Source organism: Euprymna scolopes, chromosome 46 (assembly GCF_053919585.1).
Source record: "Euprymna scolopes isolate OS-2025 chromosome 46, ASM5391958v1, whole genome shotgun sequence".
Lineage (NCBI taxonomy): Eukaryota > Metazoa > Mollusca > Cephalopoda > Sepiida > Sepiolidae > Euprymna > Euprymna scolopes.
The window spans coordinates 24049349-24075326 of NC_136527.1; the positions used below are offsets into that span (position 1 = coordinate 24049349).

At 33.6% G+C, this 25978-nt stretch overlaps 2 long non-coding RNA genes across 2 annotated transcripts in view; one reads left to right on the top strand and one right to left on the bottom strand.

Annotated features, from left to right (window-relative positions):
- The window catches only part of LOC145270647 (uncharacterized), a 109220-nt gene that overhangs the window by 42336 nt on the left and 40906 nt on the right, over positions 1 to 25978 (bottom strand). The gene's annotated exons all lie outside the window — the stretch shown is intronic.
- Positions 14253 to 24982, top strand: LOC145270753 (uncharacterized). Its single transcript, XR_013865548.1, has 2 exons — positions 14253 to 14354; positions 23222 to 24982. It is a non-coding gene; the product is annotated as an uncharacterized LOC145270753 (long non-coding RNA).

The window sequence follows — 25978 nt, forward strand, 5'->3', positions numbered from 1 at the left end:
ACATATTCTTGTTACGTGTGTGGGCATTCTTGTGTTACAAATTTGTGTCACTCTCTCACGCAAAAACTGGACAAAAGAATATGATCCTTTGATTGTGTAAATGATTTTATTTTGAAAACAAACTTTTATTGTGTAAATCTTTAAAACCACCGTAAAGACCGCACATCCTTTATGGCAAAGTCATGTGTTTATAATTTTTTAAATTTAATACATCTCAATAAAACATTTTATATCACGTATCCATTTTTAAAAATTTAATACATCTCAATAAAACATTTTATATCACGTATCCATGTCTAAATAATTTTTTAAAAATTTAATACATCTCAATAAAACATTTTATATCACGTATCCATGTCTTAATAATTTTTAAAAATTTAATACATCTCAATAAAACATTTTATATCACGTATCCATGTCTTAATAATTTGTGAAAATTTAATACATCTCAATAAAACATTTTATATCAAGTATCCATGTCTTTATAATTTTTAAACATTTAATACATCTCAATAAAACATTTTATATCACGTGTCCATGTCTTAATATCTACTTCAGGTTTTACCATTTTATCATTTTTATTTCCATAAAAAATGTTTATTATGCAATATGTTTTCAAATTACGAGGGACGTTCAATAAATTATGACCCTGACTCACTTGTGTTTGTCTGATCTAGTAGAAATGTTGCATATGCAATGATTTACATCTCTATGGGTCATGTGGACAAATTACAACTCTGAACTAATTGTAAATTCTAATATATCATGAAGTTTGTAGCAGCAGCACCTACATTTGGTTGCTATTCATCTGTCATTGATTAGGCAACTGTAAGTCATGATACGGCGACGTTTTTTTAAAGATCCATGTCTGACTATTCCCCAAATCGCCGAAGAGTTCATGAATAGTGCAGGGGGTGTTGAAATCATCTGATGAGTTCCTAAGTTGATGACGACTTTCCAAAAGCAAACACGCATCGAGTATCATAGTGTGTGGAAGCAGTATTCACTCTAAATGTGTTTAACTGGCTTCAGTCGAAAAAAACAAGTTTCATGGTAATATTAATTTACAAGCATCCTCCATTTGCATGTATATTCCCATATGTTAAAATGACGACATTTGGTTTTTGCTAGTCTTTCTATATATAGCGCCTGGTATTCCCAAATAGTTACTAATCTCGTACTGACCATGCTCAACGTTGCTTAACTTGAGTGAAATAACGAAAACTGGTTTGCAACGTGATTATGACTTGTATATGTCGATTGCTTTAGGATGCATTTTTAGATATGCTAAGATTATGAGTCAAAAGTTTTCAAAAGACTAATTACATCGGATTAAACCTTAGTCTATCACTGCGATAAAGAAATCTGATCCTCTCACTCGAAGAAGCATATGTTATATAGTCTTTTTTAATTTGACTTAATGTAATATTTTAATGTTCAACAAAAGTTCATAGTTTTTTTATAAATGCATAGTGTTTTCTCACTTGTGTTATTCCCTTCAATCGATCAAGTTCTTTATTTTATAGTCGATTTAATTATTGTTCCTGACTTGTCGTTTTTGACCTCTTTGATTAAACTTAACGAAAAAAATTACACATGTAGTAAAACACAATGAAGATTATTTGGTTTTCAAATGTTTTATTTAAATAGAAATTGTTCATGGGAGAAAAAACTAATATCGAATGAACTAATTACTTTTTATTCCGTTTTTTCTTCAAAGTTAGTCTTAACTATGGAAATTGAGAGACGTAGACGACCAGACATCGAGGTTATTTTTTTTTTAACATTTTCAGACACATCTGTCCTGCTTCCCAATTAAGATTCCCTTCTTTGTCATATCATATGACACTTGCATTTCTCATGCATTTTTCTAGGGAATCAAACGTTCAATAAAACGCCACCTGTAGCATTTCTGTTTGCCGACAAGTTAGTCTTAGATCTGCTAATCGCTTGAATTGGAAGCCATGTTTAGTTTCAGAACAATTTCTTATAATTAGTTGTTCTATACAAGTCCTGGAGATGACGGCTTCTCAGTAGACAGTTGTTTTGTACATGTTTCTTACTTTATAATTTTGTAGCCAAAGAGAAAAGAGTTTTCCCGTGTTGACAAAAAAAAACATATGCAAAGTTTCTAAAAAAGGTTTAATTTTCATGGGGTATTTCTGGTTTCTGATTGGTGTGTAGCAGAATGTGAATTAATTTGATTCGTCAGTTCCTAGCAGCATCGTTTATAAATAGAATCTCCCAACTGTGAGGCAGCATACCCCATTAAAAGTAAAATAAATATTGCACCCTGTATTTTTTATATAATGGTGAAGTCCTTTTTGGTTAATTTATACGTCTGTGCAGAAATACATATATATTATATTTAATTATACATAATAAAAATAGAAATCATTTGGATCATAAAATTGGAGTATGTAAAAAGAAGCTATTTTAATTTTTTTCAAATGTCAAAAAATATACATATATGTATAGAAGAGAAGTAAAAGAAATGGATTTTATGCAGTCTCATTCACATATATATATATATATACACACATACATATATAATATAAAGCTAAATGTGTGTGTGTGTGGTTACGAACAGGCTCCTATATGGTTGACTATTTTTAAAAAAACTGATGACATATAATGATAGAAGATTTATCGAGACACAGGAATGGGTATATTTGATCTGGCAGAACGGTGATTCATTAAAATTGTGGGGTCTACGTTCGCGCCTGATCCACAAAGTATGAAAATAAAAAATTTAAAAATTAAAAAAACGTTTAAAGTGCTTTTGATATAGATATACATAATACTACTTTGATACGTATGTTTTAACTTAAATAGGGATGGTATAATAAAATTATGGGGGCTTCGTTCGCGCCTGGTTTCCATAGAATGGAAATAGGCACAAACTTTAATAAAGACTTTTAATATCTATCTGCGTAAGTATACTTTGATAATTATGTTTCAGTTCGAAGAAATACGGTATAATAAAATAATGGGGTGTTCGTTCGCGCCTGACCTCCATAGAATGGAAATATGTCACAAAGTTTAACAAGGTTTTCTTTTATATAGATCCACAGAATATTGTGAAAAGTGTTTCAGTGTGAACAGGTATGGTATAATAAATTATGTGGTTAATCTATTTTATTTTTACTTTCATCATATTTTGCTTTGGTTTTGATACCCTCAAATTCGAAGTAATCCCTTTACAGCCCTTCCTTTTCATAACCTATCATACTTTCATAAATCAGAGTCCATTTTTTGTACGCTGTTTTTGAACCCAGTCAACGTCGGGTACTTTTGCTAGTATATATATTGCATATATATATATATATATATATATATATATATATATATATATATATATATATATGCAATATATCCCCATTAACAGAGAGTGTTTTTGTTTTTTCGTTAAATAAAACAATGCAAAAAGACATGTTTTATAAAAAAAACTAATGTGCGTAAAATAAATGTAAAAGTAAAGTGTAATTCTTCAAAAAAATTTTACAAAAGAAATGTTTTAAAAAACATGATTTTTCTTTCTTTCTTAATTAATTAAAACAATGCAAAAAATAGGACATTTTCGATAAATGAGAAAATAATGTGCGTAAAATAAAAGTAATAGAAAACAAATTGTAATTTATGCGCGCCTTAAAATAAGCATACTATATATATATATATATATATATATATATATATATATATATATATATATATATATATTATATATATATAAATATATAATTTCAAATAATATATTTTCTATATACTGTCAAATTCTTATTTTCTCTCTTTCTCTCTTTCTCTATTTAACTAGATCTCATTATTCTTTCCTTTTCCTTCTAGTTCTTATTCTCTTTATAATAACAATTTATATCTTTTTTCTTTTCTTCTCCATATCATATATATATATGTGTATGTGTGTATATATATATATGTATGTATATATATATATATATATATATATATATATATTCTCTCTTCTTTTTCTCTCTATTTTTTCTCTCTATTTTCTTTCTCTATTTCTTTCTCTATTCCTTTTTTTTTCTCTTTTCAATCACTTTCTCCCCATTGTAATTTTTTAACTTTATTTAAATTGCCCCTCCCTTTTTACATTTTTTAATTAAAGTTCGTTGTTTTAAGTTTTTTAACTCCAACTTTTAAAGAGTACCTACCTAAAATAAAAATCCATTATTCATTGAACTTTTGAATAGTCAAGTCGCTGCCTGATGATATCTGTTGTTTGATTGAAACAAGTGGCTATTTGTAGCAGCGGCATGTGAGCATGTTTATATAACAATGAACAAGTATATATATATATATATATATATATATATATATATATATATATATATATATATATATATATATACATACATACATACATAGGCCGGTGAAAAGTTATTCACAGCCAAATCCCCCGACAAGTTTGGAGGAAGGCGCTTTAACTTTATTCTTCTCGCTGGTTTTTTGAATAAATCAGGGATATTTTGTTTTGATTTGTAATTTAAAATAATGGATTCCTGTTTAACCTCGTTTCTGATGAAGTGGTATTTAATAATTATATGTTTAGATCTTTGGTGGATTACTGTTTTCTGTGCTAAGACTATACTGCCTTGATTATCTCAATTATTACGTGTTTTTTAGTTGATTCTGGCTCTACAATAGTCTTTAGGACATTTTTTAGGTAGAGTGCTTTCTGCGTAGTATGATAAATTCCGCTTCACAAGTAGGAGATACAATATGTTGCTTTTTAGATTTCCATGAAGAATAAGCCCATTTTTTTTATAGTCTGAAACAATATTCAGATATACTTTTGCGATCTTCGTTGTTTCCCCAATCTGAATGAGAAAATCCTTCTAATTGTAGGGGATTTTTTTTAATTTTCTAAATGCTAAATTATGTTCCTTAGTCCACTTTTAAACTTGATTAGCTATATTAAAACCCGTCATTGTCTCTCTAGATAATTCTTGTGATAATGTTGTTACTGTTTAGCATACGTCGGGTCTCGTAGCAAACATATGCAAGCTTGCTACAAAAAAGGTTTAATTTTTATGGGGCATTTCTCGTTTCTGATTGGTTGGTAGCAGAACGTGAGTTTATTTGATTCGTCAGTTCCTAGCAGCCGCGTTTATAAATAGAATCTGCCAACTGTGAGGGAGCATACCCCATTATGAATAAAAAAATGTTTCAACATACTCTAACCCTTGCCAAAGTTCATACGATTAATTGTCTAAGGTTAGAAATATTTGGAGTTAGCACGTTCTTGTAGGAACTAATTTGTTTTCGGAAATGAATATAGGAATAAATCCTCACTACAAAGTATACGTAGGTACTATTCTAAGTTGTTTATTTTGCAATGCTCATATATTTCATGTTCATGCATAAACACAAAAAGAAATGTAATCACCCTAAGAAACTCTTTGGTAATAATTTTGTGATGCAATGTTATTCATCGTATATAGTTAATATATAGTTAAAACTTTCTGCACAGACAACATACAACAATTTAATTCTATTCAAAAATCTGTATTTGTTCATACGTCTCACATAGTGATAAATTCATTTTATAGTCGGAGTCTAGCTTCAAATTCTAGGTCACTACATATTTAGAATGAAGCCCTGAAAATTGGCAAATTAATCTGAATACAGCCTTCTTAATTATTACGCCATACTTCACACAATAAGTAATATAACATTTGTGATCCGAAATAAGTAGATAATGCCTGGGATAATGGGTTTACAAACAAAATATATACTTGTCTTTGACCTTAACCTTTATAATAAGTATAGCTAATACCATGAGAAACCGCTACTATGGAAAGTTTTCGGATGAGAAAATAATGGTTTAGACGCTTGACAACGTTTCCATATGTTTATATACGTTCAAAACACAAGCATGCAAAACATGTAAAACAAAGAAATAACTCGGTTGCAAAATATAAAATAATAAAACAATTTTGTTAACAAAAACAAAGATCGATGTTTTACATGCTTCCCACATCAGCAATATTTGACACAACTTCAATTTCTAGAAAAAATCCAGCTTCATAAAAACGGTCACCATAATCTGATAATCTGCAAAGTAATAATATGTTCCAATTATGCACATAACCTGGTCGGGACTCTTAGCAGTTCTTCAAAACAAGTAGCTATTAAGGTTAAAGGCAATAAACTCAACCATACTCTGTAAGATCGATTCAATGTTTGTGATGATAGTTTCCCTAACATGAACAAATAATATAATCCGGTAATAAGCTTAATACATGAGTTGATTATATGCATTTCATAGCAGAAAGATTACGCACAGTTTAAAGTAGGATTCACAAAAGGGGAGCGATAATCTGGCTGCAAAAGAAAAAATAGATAAAAATCACACAATAAGTTTATCAACATATAAAATACATAAAGGGAAACATGAGAAAATCAAAGTAAAAAGAAAAATAAATCCACATTTAAAAGTAAAAAATGTTAATTCATTAAACCTACATTTGTTTATTGGTTTTATTTAGTATTTTTGTACCGTACTTATATAACTACAATAAATAATATATAATAACACTCTGGTGACTCAATCATGGCTAAAATTAGTGGGAGTGCTGATTCAGAAAAAAATCCGGTACTTATGTATTTTTACGGACCATGCTAGGATAATAACGTTATTATTTCTAAAACTATTCTTAAGAGAGTGTTTCTTCGTAACTATTCTGTGCTCTCACCTAGCAATTTAATTAAAAAAAAACAATATATCGTGACACTTATATTTATTCTGTAAAAACTATTTTTTCCTCATAATTGGAACGTATAGCTGCAATTACTGACTCTTCAAGGGTTTCTTCCATTTTCGGTATAAGACTTGACAGGCCATCCGCATGATCTATGTTTTTTAATCAAGATGTTTTATTTGAAAGTCATAATTTAGGAAGATCATATCCCAACGGAGTAGGCGATTTGTCGTATATACTGGCAAGCCCTTTTTTGAGCCGAAGATTGTCACTAGGGGCTTGTGATCTGTTTCCAGTATAAAGTGTCTCCTGTACAGGTAATGGTGGAATTTCGTCACCGCAAAAATAATGCTTAACCCCTCTTTTTCTATTTGAGAGTAAGCTTTTTCTGCCAGAAATAGTGTCTTTGAGGCGTGAGTTATAGGTTTCTTCGATCCATCTGGCAGGATATGCTTTATACACTCGCAACACTTATTTCTAATTTTGGGTCGTAATAGGTTAAAAATAGAGCGGACGTCAGCGTCTTTTTAATTTTCCCAAATGCGTCTTGACATTCTTTTGTCCATATCCATGGTGTTTCTTTCTTTAATAACTCGTTAAGTGGAGTTCTTAGGTCGTACATTCCTTTGATAAATACTTGGTAGTAGTTTGCAAGACCTAAGAAGCTCTGTACAGTCGTCACATTATGTGGTGCCGGCATGTTTTTAATTGCTGTTGATCTTTTCGGGTCTGGGTGTCGACTGTCTTTATTTATTATTTACCCTAATATTTGATTTCGTCTAAACAAAATTCACATTTGTTTTCTTTCACCTTGAATCCGTATTCATTTATTCTTGTGAATACTTCTTTTAGATGCTCTTAGTGTTCACTTATGGACGCGCCCCTGATGATTATGTCATCCAGGTATGCATAAGCACAATCTATTCCATTCAGCATTGTATCCATTGCTTGTTGGAAAATCGCCGGCGCAACTTTGATCCCAAAGGGTAGACAGTATGTCTTCATTAACGTAGATGTCATCAGTGTAAGCTGAAGTAGCTTTCACTGTGGTCTCATCTTGCATCAAAACAGTTTTAATGATATTAATGTCATTATTAAGGAGCTATGTTTATACCAAAACCTAAGCGTGTCAAACAGTATCGTTTTCCCTTGAGTATCACTGTATGAAATGGCCACAGTGACTCATGGACCCGTATCTCTAGGCAGGCTCTCTTCAAATCCAGCAGTGCTACATTATTCCCTTCATGACGCCAATCTCAATGTTGAGCAGCGCACACATCTGTATTCCCGGTAAATGCATCAACATGCTGATTAAATTCTCGATAATCCATTACGTGTCGAATTTTGTGTTAAGTCGGTTGGTCAATAGCCATGAGCGGAATTAATCCTTTGGGTGGTCCTAGACGTTTTTGTAGGTATGGCATTAACCAACCGTTATCAATCCACGTCTGAAGTTCTTCTTCAGATGCAGCCCCATTCTTGGTTGTAACGGCATACTCTAGAATGGTATTGGATAACCGATCATCGATTCGATCATGGTCAATTTCCACATCGCAGTTCAGGCCCTTTCTTTGTTGGCAAACAGCAGAGAATTCATTTTCCTCAATAGACAAAGCCGCACAGACTTATTTCCCTCTGCTAAGCGATATAACTCCGCTTGCTCTAACCATAACACGTCCTAGAGCTCTTATTGCGTCAATTCCAAGTAATAAGTCTCATCAGTGCAGATTGTTCCCAGTCTAAGGTGCTGAACATTGCACACCATTAATTTTGACACCGAGAACAGACAATGCTGTGTTCATTCTTTGGCAAGGGGCAAGGGTGGCGACAATACCTTGTCCTCGACTAAGTTTCCCGAACAGTTACGAGATATATGACCCAACTTATTGCAGCAAAAAAAATTGTAGTGTTCTGTGTGCTTGTGGATAAACCTTCATTGCACCACTTTTACCCCGACACTCCTTAGCAAAATGGTTAGGGCCCCAACATTTATAGCAGATAGGGCTCTCACGCATAGCGTTAGCTGGGAGGGAATCTACATTGTCCCCGTAGGGTTTGGATGTTGCACTAGTGTCAGCTGCTGCTGCAATTGATTCTGGTTCCTTAAGGATGTTTCACGTTTCGGCCAATAACTCGTCCTTGTTAATCTGTCAATATGTGACGATGCTTGCAAAAGTCTACTGACATCCTTAGATCAGCCCAGCAAAAATGGCACAGCTTAACATTTTGTCGTTGACACCAAAAACGGTGCTGATAACTTCCGTAAAGCAGCTAAGTAAACGTCCACCGTTTCATTGGGATATAGTCGCCGGGTAGTGAACTGCTGCCATGCAACAAAAGGATCTGTCTCAAATGCTGTATATAAGTTCTAGGAGTGTCAGAAGTTGCCATTAAAAAGGGGTGAGTAATTAGACTCGCTATATTTTGAATAATGTAATTTAAACCTTTTTTTTAGTAAAAGAAGCAAAGACCAAATTGTAAAATAATAAAAGTTTTAATTGAAAAATATACAATATTTTTTAATCGGTTTTCTTTAAACACGATTTCACGAAATGCAATGAATTTTAACTAAATCTAATATAATAAATATATATAAATTCAAAAAATCACTTACCTATATAAATACTAATCAATGGGTGCTTCCATTTTTTATTTCTAAGAATTTCTCCATATTTATATTTTATATTCCATGTACTTTTTAAATAAAACATTTTTTAAGAACCATTGGAAAAGATCGCTATTCTGTAAGCTATTACACGGTGTTAGCGAAGCGGTGTTTCCTTGCTTTCTTGCAGTTGTCAAATACGGATTGCTAAAATGGCCATAATTAATTATTTCAAAAACGTAAAAACAACACATATGCGTAGGCCGACGTGCCTTGTGCGTGAGAAATGGGTCACCGTACTTGAAAAATGATCATATTAAACTCATCAGTTTTTGCCGTTTAAACAAAATCTACTCGACCAATTTTCTATTTTTTTATTCTCTTAAAGAAATACATGAGTTGTTGATTTAATATATTTTATTTCTTCTTTATGCAGTGATTTTTTTAATCTAAAAAAACATTGAATGAAACAGAAAAATTGTTGCAGGTGTTCAATTTTTTTCAGGACAAAATTTTTAAAATGTGTGGTTGCTGGCTCCTTTTATTTTGCCCAATTTTCAAATACGCTCAGCCATCTAAACCCTAACGCTAACCCATTCGACAACAGACGGCCCAGCAGTAGATCCATCAAATTACAATATTAAATGAATGTTGAATCTGTCCATTTTTTTCGCCGCTTATCAAAGTCACTTGAAAATAAATAAAAACGCCGAGATAGCTTATAAAATGAAAAGGAAAAAAGTGACAATTGTTAAAGTCCTCTTGTTGATACAACACATAACAAAACTCGACCCTCATGCTTTAGAAGTCGTCCCTTTTAACAATTACCAATTGTGAACACATATGCAAATTAATGACATACGTTCACCAAACAGTTACCTACAAAATTATTTTTAAATTGTTTTTTCTTCTTTTCGACATTTTCTACATTATAATTTTACACACTAAGCAAACAGGAGGTCGTTTGCGAGAAAGATCATCAACTTCCCTAAATACCAAACCCAGCTTGATTTCCACCATCCACTGCTGCATATTTGTTGAGCTTCCGCTGGCGCTTGTGGAAAAGGAATGCTCCGAGTTCCAGGAAAATTGGAACCGCATGTTATTTCTACAATGAAAACTATGCGATTTTTAAAATTCTATCAAAAACCAAATAATTGGTCAATTTCGGTAGTTTTTTGCAGACTTATTTTTAAAAGTAAATGCCAAACTATATATGAACTGAGATAATATACAAAAAAATCATATTTTGACCCCCCCACGTGATCATATCAGAATTTTATTTCGGGCGGGATTTACATCTTAGTTGTTTTTTTTTACATATAAAAATCTACTGAAATGATGAAATTTTGGGTCGCAAACGTGGCTGTGGAGGGGGGTGATTGCAGTGGGTGATTGAGTGTTCCCAATTAAATACGTTTTCATAAACGACAAACTTGTCGCATGCAGAATAAATAAAACTAACAAATAGAGTAAAGTTTAAAGAGATGTTTTATTTCTCGCGTGCGCCTGTGCGAATAAAAATGTTATTGTGTACGTGTGTGCGTGTGTGTGCGTGTGAGGAGTGGAATTCAGTCCGCGTACGTATGCGTGTCTGACGGTAGAGCTAAATGTCTCTTGAAGGAAAAGGCTGGAAAAGTGTTCATTTGCTTAAATTCTTACCGGGTTGATGCTGACTGGCAGGCACGTTGTCTCACCGTTTTGTTGCGAGGCTGATTCCCAGAAGGAGCGAGAGAGAGAGAGAGAGAGAGAGAGAGAGAGAGAGAGAGAGAGAGAGAATTATCCGGGCATCCCCTTTTATATCTCTCCCAAGGGCAGATAACCAGGTCGCTTTTTGCGACACCTACCGGCTGGTTGGTGCATTTATCGCTGGAAAGGAGCAGATAACTGCTACATAGCCGATTTATACGCGTTTTATCAATTATTCGGGAAAATAGAAGTTGGAAAATCAATTAATTAAAATTAAGTTTTACGAAATTCAACAAAAATTATTTACATTTGACAGTTTTTAACTGTTTATAATTTCAAGAAATTTTCCAAATTTATTTTTATTTAAAAAAAAAATGTTGCTTACATGGTTTCAAAAAATATTCACATTCATTTCAAGCCACGTGTGACATTCTGTTCATAAAAAATCAGTAATCTTAAACTTCATGTTATTTTCACGAGATTCTCATTTAGCTAAGCCTGCATAACGAATACTCGTACAAGAAAAAATTTTACGTTGGAATGATTTGAATTAGTATCCCTAACACGTAAATAAATGTTATTTCATCTTAATACAGTGATTTCGAGTTCTTTGTCAAGTGTCGTTATTTTCTGAAGTTATTTCTATATTTTTATTTTATGCATGTGAGGATGTGCCTTGATGGAAACCTTCTATTAATCGGCGATCTAGTTAAATTTACTTTTATCGTTCCTGTGGATACTCTACTACTTTCGACTTCAAGAGATTCCTGCACGTTCGACCTCGGTCTCAAACATTGATAGATCCCGATTATGAATGGTGGGTGAACACGGAATCACATCCTTACAACTTAGTGACACTACGGTCATTTACTATAAATTGGCACTAGTTCAATTAGTCCTATGGAATCAAATTTGAAAAAAAATTGTTATACATTTTGCACATTCATCTTAGTTTATTTTTAATCAGCTCATATGCATGTTACGTTTGTACAGTGGTAACGTCACCAGCTTTGAATGTTACAGTTTTGCTTTTGGTTTCGACTCTAGCTTATGACATCCAAATACTTTTTTATTACTTTTGAAATCACGACTTTATTATCTCTATAATAATCTATACAAAACCTGGACAAATTAAAATATCATATTTAAGCGTATTTAACCACTGGGCAAAGCTGGGCGCCTCCCATCTGCTAGTTATGAATAGCGCTATGATAAGAGAATATTCTTTTCATTAGTTTGACTCTCAAGTATATATCAGTTCTGCTTGGATGGGGGGGGGGTAATTAAGCTTCGTTTTGTACAAAGTGTTTTGTTTTTGTACAAACAATGTCTTTTTTATTTTTAAATCCAATATCTTAAGACTTTATTTTACTAATTATCTTTGAAATAATACCAGGAAAAACTAATATTTATCTTTCAATGGATTTTTTACAATGAATTTATTTAACTTCTAAATTTGAATTTGTTATTTTCTGACGTCACCAGGAAAACATTTTTCATTACAACTTTTTTTTTCATGTATATTTTTTTTAACATTTTTTTTTTTGTTATAACTAGTGGTCATTGTTGTAAGCGCAAGCGCGCGCATTTTTGCTTGGTCACAATGACCAAATAAACACCCCTTTGCCCCCCCCAAAGGTGGCCGTTAAGTGGGTGCTCCTGCTCCTCTTACGTTAAATTAATATAGAAAAGTAATCTCTAGTAATTTTAAATTTGAGGGTGGGATCGTTACTTAAATAGAAGCCCCCCCCCCCAAAAAAAAATAATAAAATGAAAATAAAAAATAAAAGGAAAACAAAAACAAATTTCATTTCCATAAAAAAGAAAGAGACAAAAAACAAATAAAGCTGTTTCGTTTCATTTCATTAATAAAAACTGAGAAAAATGGGGGGGGGGGCAAAACGTTTCGATTCATATTTACATTCCCTGTTCGATGTTTTGCTGTCTTTAGGGACTGCCAAACGATTGTAAAGATAGGACCACATGTTTCCGTGACGTCAAATTTGTGTGTACTATACGAACTATGGAAAAGCAGAAGCGACTTAATGATTTTTTAAAATTTTGTTTATCTTCTTCAAACTGCAATTAATAATTAATCTTTGTTATAATTTTGTTAGGTTTTACGATTTACACAGGTTAATGATTAATAATATTATAAACATTTATATATTTAATGAAATACGGTTTTACTGAATGTTCATTTGGTCGCGACCACTTGTTTGTTCTGAATAAAATACTTTTTATAAACACTGTTTTAACTAAAAGCAACCTAAGATTGTTTCTCAAAGTTTGCCTATTTTTATAACAACATTATACTAACAAAAAATTAAATACAAACAAATTGTGATTGTTTGTCAAAGTTTGCCTTCAAGGCTGCTTTTTCCATTTGCACGATTCCTGTGGTGGATCAACCGGATCACGTGACTCTTCCGGCGGCCATGTTGTAAGCCCTAACGGTATTTTTGGAGATTACCTGTTTCTTTTTCTTGGTAAGTCAACTGATTATATTATATATTTTAAAGCGCCAATTATGTAAACACGATTTTCGTCTCGCAATTTCATTATTTTCGTACGATTATTTAAAAAAATATATATTACCAGTTTATGTTGCCTTCTTCTTTTAAATGGTACAAAAGTTATGTTGATAATATTAATTTAGGTATTATTATACAAACACCGTGACTTCGCTGTCACGGTGTTTGTATAGTTTTACCTTAATTTATAATAAAGTTACGCCGTTTTCAATATGGGGGGTGGGGGGGCTAATTCTGTGGTGACATTTGGTACCCCCATCCCAGTAGGTGCAACGAACAAGAAAATTAACATGATAAAATAATAGGAAATCTATAAAAAAAAATATGATAAACTATTGTTCACCAATATCTTCATTTTTAATATATTTGGTAAACTGCACAAGCATCAGATTAACTTTAAGCTTACATTTTTCAAACGCAATAAAAAAAAAAAACAGGAAAAAAAATAAATAAAAATACGAAAAGGCGGCTTTAAAAACTATCAGTTTCCGCCAATAAATTGCACGTGCAACGATTAGAGAATTAATAAAGATGAAACTTGTAATCTGTTCTCTCTCATGTAAATATTAAAATGTTAAATAAAATAATATAAATTTTATCCGTGACATTCACCAAATAGATCGGCTCTATTTTGAAATAATTTCTCTTTTTATTTTTCCTCTTCAATTTTGTTTTCTGCGAACTTGCTCTTCCGTTCGTCATCTTGAATGTTAAGTAGAACTTGTAAAGTCAATCACATTTGAAAAATCGTTTCCTTTATAAAAGCAGATAAAGTTAATCGAAAGCAGATTATAAAACAAAAACGTAAGTATTACTACATGAATTTAGTATCAATTTTTGCGCATTTGCAGAATACATTAAAAATGTAAGGGAGATAACTACATTTACTAAACGAATAATCCTAATGAAAATGTTGAATTATTGCAGATTATAAAACAAAAACGTAAGTATTACTACATGGCGCACGTATGTGTATTTTTTATTTTCATCTTTTTTTCATCGGATTATTATCGAATGGTCCTGAAAACCTTAAAAAAGTCGTCATTGTAAAGATTTTTTTGAGGATTGAAAGATTTTTGACGTGGACTAAAACAACTTATAATTATAATGTTTTTCTTTTTTTCAATTTTTTAAATTTAAATGTTTTTAACTGATTCATATGTTTGAGGTAAAAAAAAATACTCGATGCAGTGCACGTATGGAAGCAATACCCTCCCACTGTGTATATTGTTTATTGTCATCGTTTATTTTATTTTATTTTTTTAACGAAGTCTAATGCTCAATAATTTACCAGATTATATATAAAAAAGAATTCAATATTTATCATTTTTAGGTGTACTCTGTTTCTAATGCAACACTCTAGTAAATCGAACCCCCATTTTGGAAACATCAACTTTTTTAGCCAAATTTCACGAATTAAGCTTTTATTTATTTTTTTTAGCTAAATGTCACGAATGAAGCTTTTTTATGCTGATTGACATGCAGTTATTGTTTTCTCATTTTTTTAATTAAATGTTTGTATTCTTGTCGAGTGATTTCAATATGAAGGCTCGATGTATTAGAAAATGTGTACACACGTAAATATACCAAATAGTTTTCCTGTTAATTCATTTGGAAATGCAATTATCAAATTTTCTGTTCGTTTGTTTAAAAAATGCTGATAATTAAAGAAACTTATTATGTTGCAGTTTTATATTTCGTAATAATCTTTCCATCCGGGGAATTTCCCATTCCTTGATTTACGTTGCCTACAATGTTTTGCATGCACGTTTGTCATGGAGCCCATAAACTGGTACTTATGAGACTGGACCTGTTTTTTTTATAACCACATAATATGGTTTCCAACATACATCTAGTGTTCGCCACCTCTGGTTGTTCTTATAATAAACCAGGTCTTCAATCGTAAAATCTATGGACTTTGTTTTCTTATCAGTCCTCTATCATTTTTTCCGTATCTTTCCAAATGTTATCCTTACCAAAGTAAAGGATTGATTCATCTCTTTTAGAGTGATCTCGTGTTGCTCATCACCATAGTACACACTACAAGCCATTAATATATTATCTAATGACAGGATCACATATTGTAGAACAAGTAGTATTGTGATAACTTTGTCATTTTGCTCACGTGATAATTATATTATCTAATGACAGGATCACATCTCTGTTGTAGAACAAGTAGTATGGAATCTGACAGTCGCCAACATTTGGTTTATGTATAAATACCATGACTGTTTATTGTTCGCTAAAATGTCATGCATCATCCTATGAAATTTTTCTATTTTCTGTTACTTTAGGGGAAATAAAATGATGTGGTCACATGGTGTATGTTGAGGTCCTCCCATGCCTTCTTCATCACGTTGTTAACAGTTCTGGGCCTATTGTCTGCTAACAACTGGAGTGGTGCCCTGAATCTTGGGAAAATCTCATCCAACAACAGATGCATCACCATTTATGCATTCTTATTAAGGATCACAGAAGCCTCTGGTCCACCACTATACATATCAATGAACGTCACTATGTACTAGACACCTGAAACTGTAGGATAGGGCCTGGAAATATCCAATATCAGTTTTGCAAAGGGAAAAGGAGGCAAACTGCTCTTCTGCAGTTGAGGTTGTTGCTTCTCGAGTTTTTGATTTGGCATGAAATACATTTGCCTACGTATTCATTCACCTCCTTAAATGAACACAGACAAATATTTTTTCACGCCCATGTGACCATTATTTTCATTATACTGCACTAACAATCTTTTTCTATGATGCAACGCTACATATAACCTTAGCAATAGTTTGTCGTTGGGTTTCAACAAGTAATACACTATCTCGTCTATCACAATAAACTATTTTTGTTCCGTTTTAGACGATTTACTCTTCTTCAACCGCATTTTCAAATTAAAAAATTTTCTTATCTGCCTCTTAAATCTACAATCGAAAACATAGGACATTCAGGCAATATTCTTATATGACGCCAACTTTTTTGGTTCAAAATCATTCGAGTTTATCGCACCTACCAAGTAATTCTTACCATCTTTTTCTACCGATGAACGTCATTGTCTCAGCTCAAATCCACGGTGCATGACAAGAAATACACACAAACATTTTCCTTCCATTTCAGGTACTTATGCTGCAGTTCTCTGCAGCCATACTCCAAAAGCTGACGTCTGTATTTTCCTATTCTGTATAGGCAAATTTAATAAATATTCTAGTGGTCTGTGATCAGTATAGATAAGATGAGTCAACTTATTAAGGACATAGTGTATCATGTATGCTTTTTTTTCTATAGTCGTGATAACAAGTAATTTTTTTTTTATTACATTTTAATCCCAAACAAGGCACATTGCCGCTTTGATGTAGGGGCTACTATCAGGGACATAAGCATCAGGGGTACTGTGTAGGGAGTTGGGAAGCAAGATGTCGGTTCATGTTACACTTGAGCTTCTGCATGTCAGTACAGTTAGGGAAGCATTTATATCTTATTATTTGGATATACGACCGTCAAGGACAACCTGGATTTTTCCCTTATCTAAGAAGGATTTAATTATGTTATGTATTCTTCCAGTGATACCGTATGATCTGATTTTTCTGAGAAGACCTTCATTCCATACCCTGTCAAAAGCCTTGGATATATCTAGAGCTACGGCTCTACCCTCCCCCCCACTTTGTCCAGTGAATGGTATATAAATTCTGAAATAACAGTGAGGATGTCTGCTGTGGAACGGGCTTGCCTAAATCCATATTGTTGGTCAGTCAGAAGTTTATCATCTGTAAGATAATGGACTAGAGCTTGGTTAATTAAGGTCTCAAATATTTTGGCCAAGAGTGGGAGGAGGCTAATGGGGCGATAATTTACTAGGTCAGTTTTTTCGCCAGATTTCCTGAGAACTGGTACTACAGAAGCAGTTTTCCAGCAGGCAAGAAAGCAAGATTCATTAGGCATTTGTTGTAAAGTTTGGAGAGAACTGACTGGAGCTACTTTGGCAGAGCACTTTTTTAATAGCACAGCTGGGATGAGATCAGGTCCACATGCTTTTCAGTGTCAAGATTTCTCATGATAGCATGCACCTGAGCAGCGGTGATTTTCAGGTCATCTAAAGTGGCGTCTGTCCGCAAAGGAAAGTCAGGGAGGGGGTTGTTAGCGGGGTCCAGTGTGGAGTTGGAGGCAAACCAGCTGGCAAGCAAGTTAGCCTTCTCAGTTGCTGAGCAAATAACCTCATGATTGTTGGATAGTGGAGGTATTGGTGATTGCCCATTATTTACTACACTGTTGTAGATTTTCCAGAAGTCATGGGTTCCTAATTTCTGTGCTTCGATGTGTTTTCTGATGGTTTCAGCAAATTCTCTCTTAGCTGTCTCTATTTCTTTCTTACAGTTACTTCTGGCTTCTATATACTTCTTTTTAAAACAGAATTAAAGTTTAAGTGTACTATTTGAGATGGACTTAAGTCGGTTAAATCTGTGGTACACATGCTGCCTTTGCACTATGGCAGCTGTACAAGTAGAAGTAAACCATTGGGGAGAGTGGGGCTTGCTATAAAATTTGTGCGTGGGAACATGTGTTTCGATTGCCATTTTGAACCATTCATTGGTTTCATTTCAGCAGGAAGTGAAAAGATATTTTGCCATGGGGCGTCCCTGTTGAGGTCCCTGATGGCTTCGCAGTCAGCCTTTTTATAATATCTCGTTGTTTTGAGCAATGGTCCTTTAAAACCTCTTTACTCTTCCTCTGATCATAGACAATTTGCAACAGACATACCCCAAAGGCATGATTGGATGCCTGTGTGTACAGGATCAAGAAAAGCCAGTATAAAGCTTCATTTTTAGGTTATCAAACACAGAAATATCTACTAATAGAAAAATCCACGGGCTATTCAATGTCTCAATGACACATGCCCACATCATTTCATCCATTCTTAGCATATTTCCATATCAAGCAAACTAACTGCTCGATTGTCTTGGATTTTTTTTATGATATGAAGTAATATTGATAAAATTAATTTTATCGATTTGACTTTTTGTCAATGTTTGGCTCTGTTTACCCAGTTCACTTACTTTGAATCCCCCAGATACTGTACTTTTCTTCTAAAAACCTCACATTTTATGGCTTTCAACCTGAGGTTGTACTTATTTCAACTGGCTAATACCCTATCTATGTGATCTAAGTGACTTTTCATCGTATCTGAGAAAATTAAATAAATTACATAAACTGGCTAGTACCTTATCTATGTGATCGTATCTGAGAATCTTAAAATATCATCCAAATACGGTAATGCATAATCTTGCTGTCAATGTGTAACTATGAACATTAAATACTGGAAGATCCTGAATGCATTTGCAAGTCTGAGTGGCATCACGTAAAACTGAAATAAACACTGGTGGCAATTGAACACATTTTTTCATTTTATTGTCCTTACTTAATTTAACCTACCAGTACCCTGATTTTAGATCTATTTTTGAGAAATATCTTGCTGACCCGAGCAAGGCTAGTATATCGTCAATGACCAGTAATGCTCAGGCATATTTCTTCGTGACTTTATTTAAAGCCCGAAAATATACACAAAATCTTTTCTAAACTTCACGGGCTATTCAATGTCTCAATGACACCTGTCAGCATCATTTCGTCTATTCTATAAGTCTACCAACATTTATTGCTTTACTGGTTTTAAATAAGGGCGTCTCAGTATGAGTTCATGCCTTCCAATATTGATATGCTTCTCCAGCATATCAGTTCTGTCCAAGAAAAATCTCTATTCTACTTCAGCAACATATCAACTTCCAACTTGAATTCTTGAGGTACTTTTATTCCCTTCAAATTTTTTCTCTTAGTTATTTTGTAGCCCCTTTTCAAGTATATATGTAGATGCTGGTGTTTTAATGTAATTCTCATTGCTAACTGAACTATTGATGAAATATGGGCAAAATTTTCCAGGGCAATATACTCGTAAAATATTCTTATTGCTTCTAAACCAAAGTACACCCTAACCCATTTTTCTTAAGATGTGGTTTAATATGATATTTGTGTTGAGATTCTCTGTAACAAAAAAAGTTCTTGTGTATAGACTGACTTCCTATCCCTAATCTTAATCGGACGAGCCCTTCTACACTTAATGGGGACCCATTAGCTGTTTTTAAACTAACGTTCATTTCATTGTTAGGTTTCTGTCTAAGTGCCTTAAAAAATTTTATTACTGACACCTCTGCTCCTCTATCCACCAGAGCTCTATAATTCTTTCCCTGAATTCTTATTGAAAAGGAATTTGATGCGCCCATTTTACTATGTGCATCGATGCCCTTGTTTCATTTACCAGGCATCACAGGGATGAAACTGTAACGTGCATCCAGGAGATAAGTGCCCGCGTGTTTGCGTGTTGTGTGGGTACGTGGGAGAGAGGGACGAGGGGAAAAGACTTACCTCGAGACCAGCTCGGCGTCACCAACCGAAAATAGAAAAGAAAGACCAAGATGGCGGCCGCCGTCTTTTGTAAAGTATGATGTCTCGCAAAGTCACACGAATTCTCGCAATATGCAAATTTAGCCGGCCTACAACGACGATAAAAGCGGGTGATGGAAAAGACGGGGGGAGAGCGACGATTGAGTTGGCCAGGGAATCGTGTGACTGTTGTTTCTCGTGCCGTGTGAGGATATTTTACCATTGTTGGGTCCGGTCTGAGTAACCGTTCGCGTCCGTCTAGGCACCTTGCCAGTTGGATTCCTTGCAGAACCGGTGTATAATGGTTATTGAATTGCTGCAACATTTATAACATCTTTTCCTGAACTTACCGTGTTAAAGAGAGAGTCGGGCGCCATCTTGAATTTTTCCTTATACATCTACAGAGGGCACAGTAATTCTTTTTTTTAAAGGACTTTCCTTACACATTTTGTTACAGAAACACCCCCTTTTATGTCTGTCTCTATATCTTTGGGGACTGGCTGGACCAATAATCTCAACTAGAATCCACTGTCCCGTGGGACAAACCTCCATGGGTTTTTCTTTATACTCCTGCCTTATGTCGAGCCAGATCTTTCATTTTACTTTTGCTAGGGCCTTCTCATATCTCATCACAACCGTCTTCACCTCCCCATCACTGAGACCCTCTATAAAGAATCCCCGTACCTCTTTTCTGACTAGTCTTCGATAGTAGTCCTCTGGGGACGTTTTTAAGTCTACCCATGTTACACTCTCATTGAGTCTGTTCATGAATTGTCTAACTTGGCCTGTTTTCTTGTCATCTTATGTGCATCACATGCGTTTTTATATATGTATATATATTTTCATATATGTATATATATATTTTTATATATGTATATATATTTTCATATATGTATATATATATTTTTATATATGTATATATATTTTATATTTGTATATATATATATATATATATATTTGTATATATATATATATATTTGTATATATATATATATATATATATATATATATATATTTGAGCAGAAACATGAAATAACTGGTAAAAAAATGGCGCCAAACGAAACGGGTGTTGTGCAGTCAGTTTTTTGTTAAACTTCTACACTTTGCCGACTGACTAGGCCTCTCGTCTTTTGCTTTTTTTCTCTAGACTCTATATGTGTCTTGCATTTAGCAGGTGCGATCACTTTCGACAACAACTGTTCCCAAGAAATAGCTGACTTTTTAGGATTGACGATATCAATTCTGACAAACTTCCTCCATCGTTCAGTGGATTTGCTATCAACAGCCATTTTCCAAGCAATGTCATGCCTGTGTTTGCATGTGTGCACATTCACGAGGGTAAATTCTGAACGTCTTACCCCATCTTTCAGTGCATTTGGTACCTGATGGCATGCTTGTGTTTGCATGTGTGCATATTCAACATGCAACACCAATCAAACTCTTGTCTATTTTATTCTCCAAGTCATGTCATGCCACATGGGGTTAACATCATTATCCATATGCAGGGTGGCGCCAAAAAGAAAGTCTGCACTTGTCATTTTTTCAAAAACTGCAAATTTAAGCTAAGTTACATGTAACAGTTTAAACAACCTCATACCTCATTTGATTCCTTTTATTCCTCTATAATTTTACCTGTTTTTCATATTTTACATTTAATCGAAGAATCATAGTGTCCATATCCATTTAAACAATAACAAAATCGAGAAGGCAAAAACTCTGCAGCAAAAAAATGAGCTTTAAACTCGCTTAAAATATCCACCTTTTTAGGTAACAAAAACAAAGCATCTCTAATCATAATTGTTTTTATTCCAGGTTATGCAATGTAACATTTCGTCCACATGTGTGGGCGTTATTAGTTCCAATGGTTTAGAGCCTATATTTCGCTTTGAAGGTCGAATTAATTCGCCAAAATACCATAGTATGTTGGCTGAGCATTTTCTACACTACTTTGGCATTTGGATAATAATACCATCTTCATGCAGGATAATGCTCCATTCACCCAGCTGGCAATGTTAAGATGTTCCTTGAAGAGAATGGTATTCTGTGTTCGTATTGGCCTCCAGAATCTCCAGACCTCAATCCTATAGAAAACGTATGGCATTACATCAAGCAACTGCAACACAATGATGACATTTTAAATCATCAAAAACATTGGACAAAAATTGAAAAGAAATGGCTTATCTAATAAAGTAATCGGCATTAATCCTAGGTGCACAATTGCAAGGTGATAGAAGTTCAGTTTTGGTGTGGGCGTTATTAATGCCAATCGTCTAGGCCCTATATTTCGCTTTCAAGGTCCAATTAATTCGCCAAAGTACATTAATATGTTGGCTGAGAATTTTCTACACTACTTTGGTCGGCATTTGGATAATAATACCATCTTCACGCAGGATGATGCTCCATTCACACAGCTGGCAATGTAAAGATGTTCCTTGAAGAGAATGATATTCTGTGTTTGGATTGGCCTGCAGAATCTCCAGACCTCAATCCTATAGAAAAAGTATGGCAGTAGATCCAGCAACTGCAACACAATGACGAAGTTTTAAATCATCAAAAACTTTGGACAAAAATTGAAGAGAAGTGGCATGTCTTCTCACCAGAGTATTGTCACGGACTAATTCACAGTAAACACATTGCAGACTAAAATTGCAAGAGGACTGTGCTAGTAAATATTAACTATTTCATTGTGTTACTGTTGTATTTGTGTTGCATTAATGTTCTACAGTTGAATTTAAATAATAATTTTCTATTGCATGGAGTTTCTTTGTACCTTCCTAATTAGAAGTTTATTTTTACATTGACGTGAACATTAGGATATCTCAATTAAAATGATATATAGGTTAATTAGAAGTTATATATAATTTAGTTAAAAATCAGTTGTAAGTAAAATAATCGTGAACATTGAAGTTTCAATCCTCAGTGTGATTGAAAATTAAATTTAAAATTATATAATATTTCTTGCAGACATCACTAATGCTACGAGATGAGAACAGTATTCTGAAGAATGAAATAATATTAGTAATAAATCCTCTAAATTCTAAAATAGAGAAATATGAAAATTTTAGTTTAATATTTGACAATAGAAACAAGTTAATTTTAGTAGCAAATCAGTATTGCATGAAAATATACTGATTTTATTTTGAATTTAATTATAAATGTTGTGGATATTTTTAATGAAAATAAACACAATAAATTGAATTTTACCTCATGAATTTTATGTTTTCAAATTTATTGTATATTTCCAGAATTTGCAACATTGAACAGAACTCCATTACTTGATGAGAAGGACCTTTCTTCATTGGTAATTGAAAAAGTTAAAAATAATTTTAAATTCCTTCATAGAAATGATCTAAAGTTGAAACACTTATGAGCTTATTATCATACACTCAGTTCAATATACTTTTTGTAGAATCAGATGCAATCAAACATGAGAGACAAACCACATTCTTGTAAAGTATGTGGATCTTCTTTTGCACAGAAGTCACATTTGTTGAATCATATGAAAATACATACGGGAGAGAAACCATATGTTTGTGAAGTATGTGGTTCTGCTTTTGCACAGAAGTCACATTTGTTGAATCATATTAAAACACATACGGGAGATAAACCACATTCTTGTGAAGTATGTGGTTCTTCTTTTGCACAGAAGTCACATTTGTGGAATCATATGAAAATACATACGGGAGAGAAACCACATTCTTGTGAAGTATGTGGTTCTTCTTTTGCAGTGAAGTCATCTTTGTTGAGACATTTTAAAACACATACGGGAGAGAAACCACATTCTTGTGAATTATGTGGTTCTTCTTTTGCACAGAAGTCATATATGTTTAAGCATATGAAAAGACATATGGGAGAGAAACCACATTCTTGTGATTTTTGTGGATCTTGTTTTGCACAGAAGTCAGGCTTGTGTAATCACATGAAAACACATACGGGAGAGAAACCACATTCCTGTGAAGTATGTGGTTTTTCTTTTGCACAGAAGTCAAATTTGTTGATTCATATGAATACACATACGGGAGAGAAACCACATTCATGTGAAATATGTGGTTCTTCTTTTATACGGAAGTCACATTTGTTGAATCATATTAAAACACATATGGGAGACAAACCACATTCTTGTGAAGTATGTAGTTCTGCTTTTGCACAGAGGTCATCTTTGTTGAGACATACTAAAACACATATGGGAGACAAACCACATTCTTGTGAAGTTTGTGGTTCTTCTTTTGCAGTGAAGTCAGGCTTGTGTAGTCACATGAAAACACATACAGGAGAGAAACCACATTCTTGTGAAGTATGTGGTTCTTCTTTTGCATGGAAGTCAAATTTGTTGGATCATATGAAAACACATACGGGAGAAAAACCATATTATTGTGCTGTATGTGCCTCTTCATTTGCACAGAAGTCACATTTGTTTTATCACATGAAAATACATACGGGAGACAAACCACATTCATGTGAAGTATGTGGTTCTTCTTTTGCCCGGAAGTCAACTTTGTTGACTCATATGAAAACACATACGGGAGAGAAACCATATTCTTGTGAAATATGTAATTCTTCTTTTGCACAGAACTCACATTTGTTGATTCATATGAAGACACATACAGGAGAGAAACCACATTCATGTGGAATATGTGGTTCTTCTTTTATACGAAAGTCACATTTGTTGAATCATATTAACACACATACAGGAGAGAAACCACATTCATGTGAAGTATGTGGTTCTTCTTTTGCATGGAAGTCAACTTTATTGAATCATATGAAAACACATATGGAAAAGAAACTAACTTGTTAAGTGTTGTGGTGGCACACATTACTTTGCATATGTGGATAGTAATTACACATTAATAGGAAGACTCAGTTAGTCTGAGTGTGTGTTCACCAGAAGCCACTGAGCGCCGCCAAGCTCAGATATGTTTCTCCAGCAAAGACTCTCTTATTTGACACCATTATGTTAATATCCTGTAAATATACCTTTTCCTAATACACTTCTTATTTGATCTACCTTTGTTTGTTGAGTCGTCATTTGTATTGCTTTCTACGTTACTTGTTTCAACCTGCAAACTTAACATTAAGCATGGGTTTTTCTTTTGCACATACTTGAACTTTGTTTGGTCCTACAGCTACATACCTAGAAGGTGCGGCTATTTACCCTTACACAGTGATATGGGACAAAAGGGTGAAAGTGGCAGTTGAAGTATGTCCCTTATTATGCTGACCTTAATGGAGCAGAGAGGGGGATTTAATGAAATGAGAAAAGCCACATTCATGTAAAATATGTGGTTCTTCTTTTGCACAGAAGTCAAATATGTTAATTCATATGAAAACACATACGGAAGCCTGACATAGTGGTATGGGAAAAGAAGGAGAATGTGACACTCCTAGTTGAGTAGTAATGATGCTTGCCATAACAACAGATAGGGAGAAAATAACAAAATAATAAGGACTTTTGTACTGCATGAAAAAAACCCTGAAATATTAAGAAGTAAGATAGTGTGCCAACAATTTTGTACGAAACCGTCTTACAAACATGACAGAATCAGAAAGCAAGTCTGCTATGGACATCACTAAAACGAGTCTTTAAAAATACTCCTGAACGTATTACAGAAAATTGGACAAATGAGCAAAACAATAGCATGACAAATATTTTCTGGACTTATTCACGCAGGACTTTATAAATAAGGAAGGTTTTTATAGACTGGCTTAAAAGAGTATAGTGCCACTATTATCAGGACAAAATTATGATGACTGCTCACGATCAAAGTTTTATTCCCAATTCTTCTAATAAGATGAAGCATCTCAGCATGACAAGTGTAGTTTGTGCAACAGAGAAGTTAGTTTGAGCCATTTGACATTTGCTAGAGTATGGCTACTATACAATGAAATACAATGGATTGTGTAAATATATCCACATCATCTGTAAAATGTTGAATATTGAATGCTGCAGCAAGTCTTGGGAACAACAGTTGGACATATCATACCATCGACTGTGATAGAAGGCA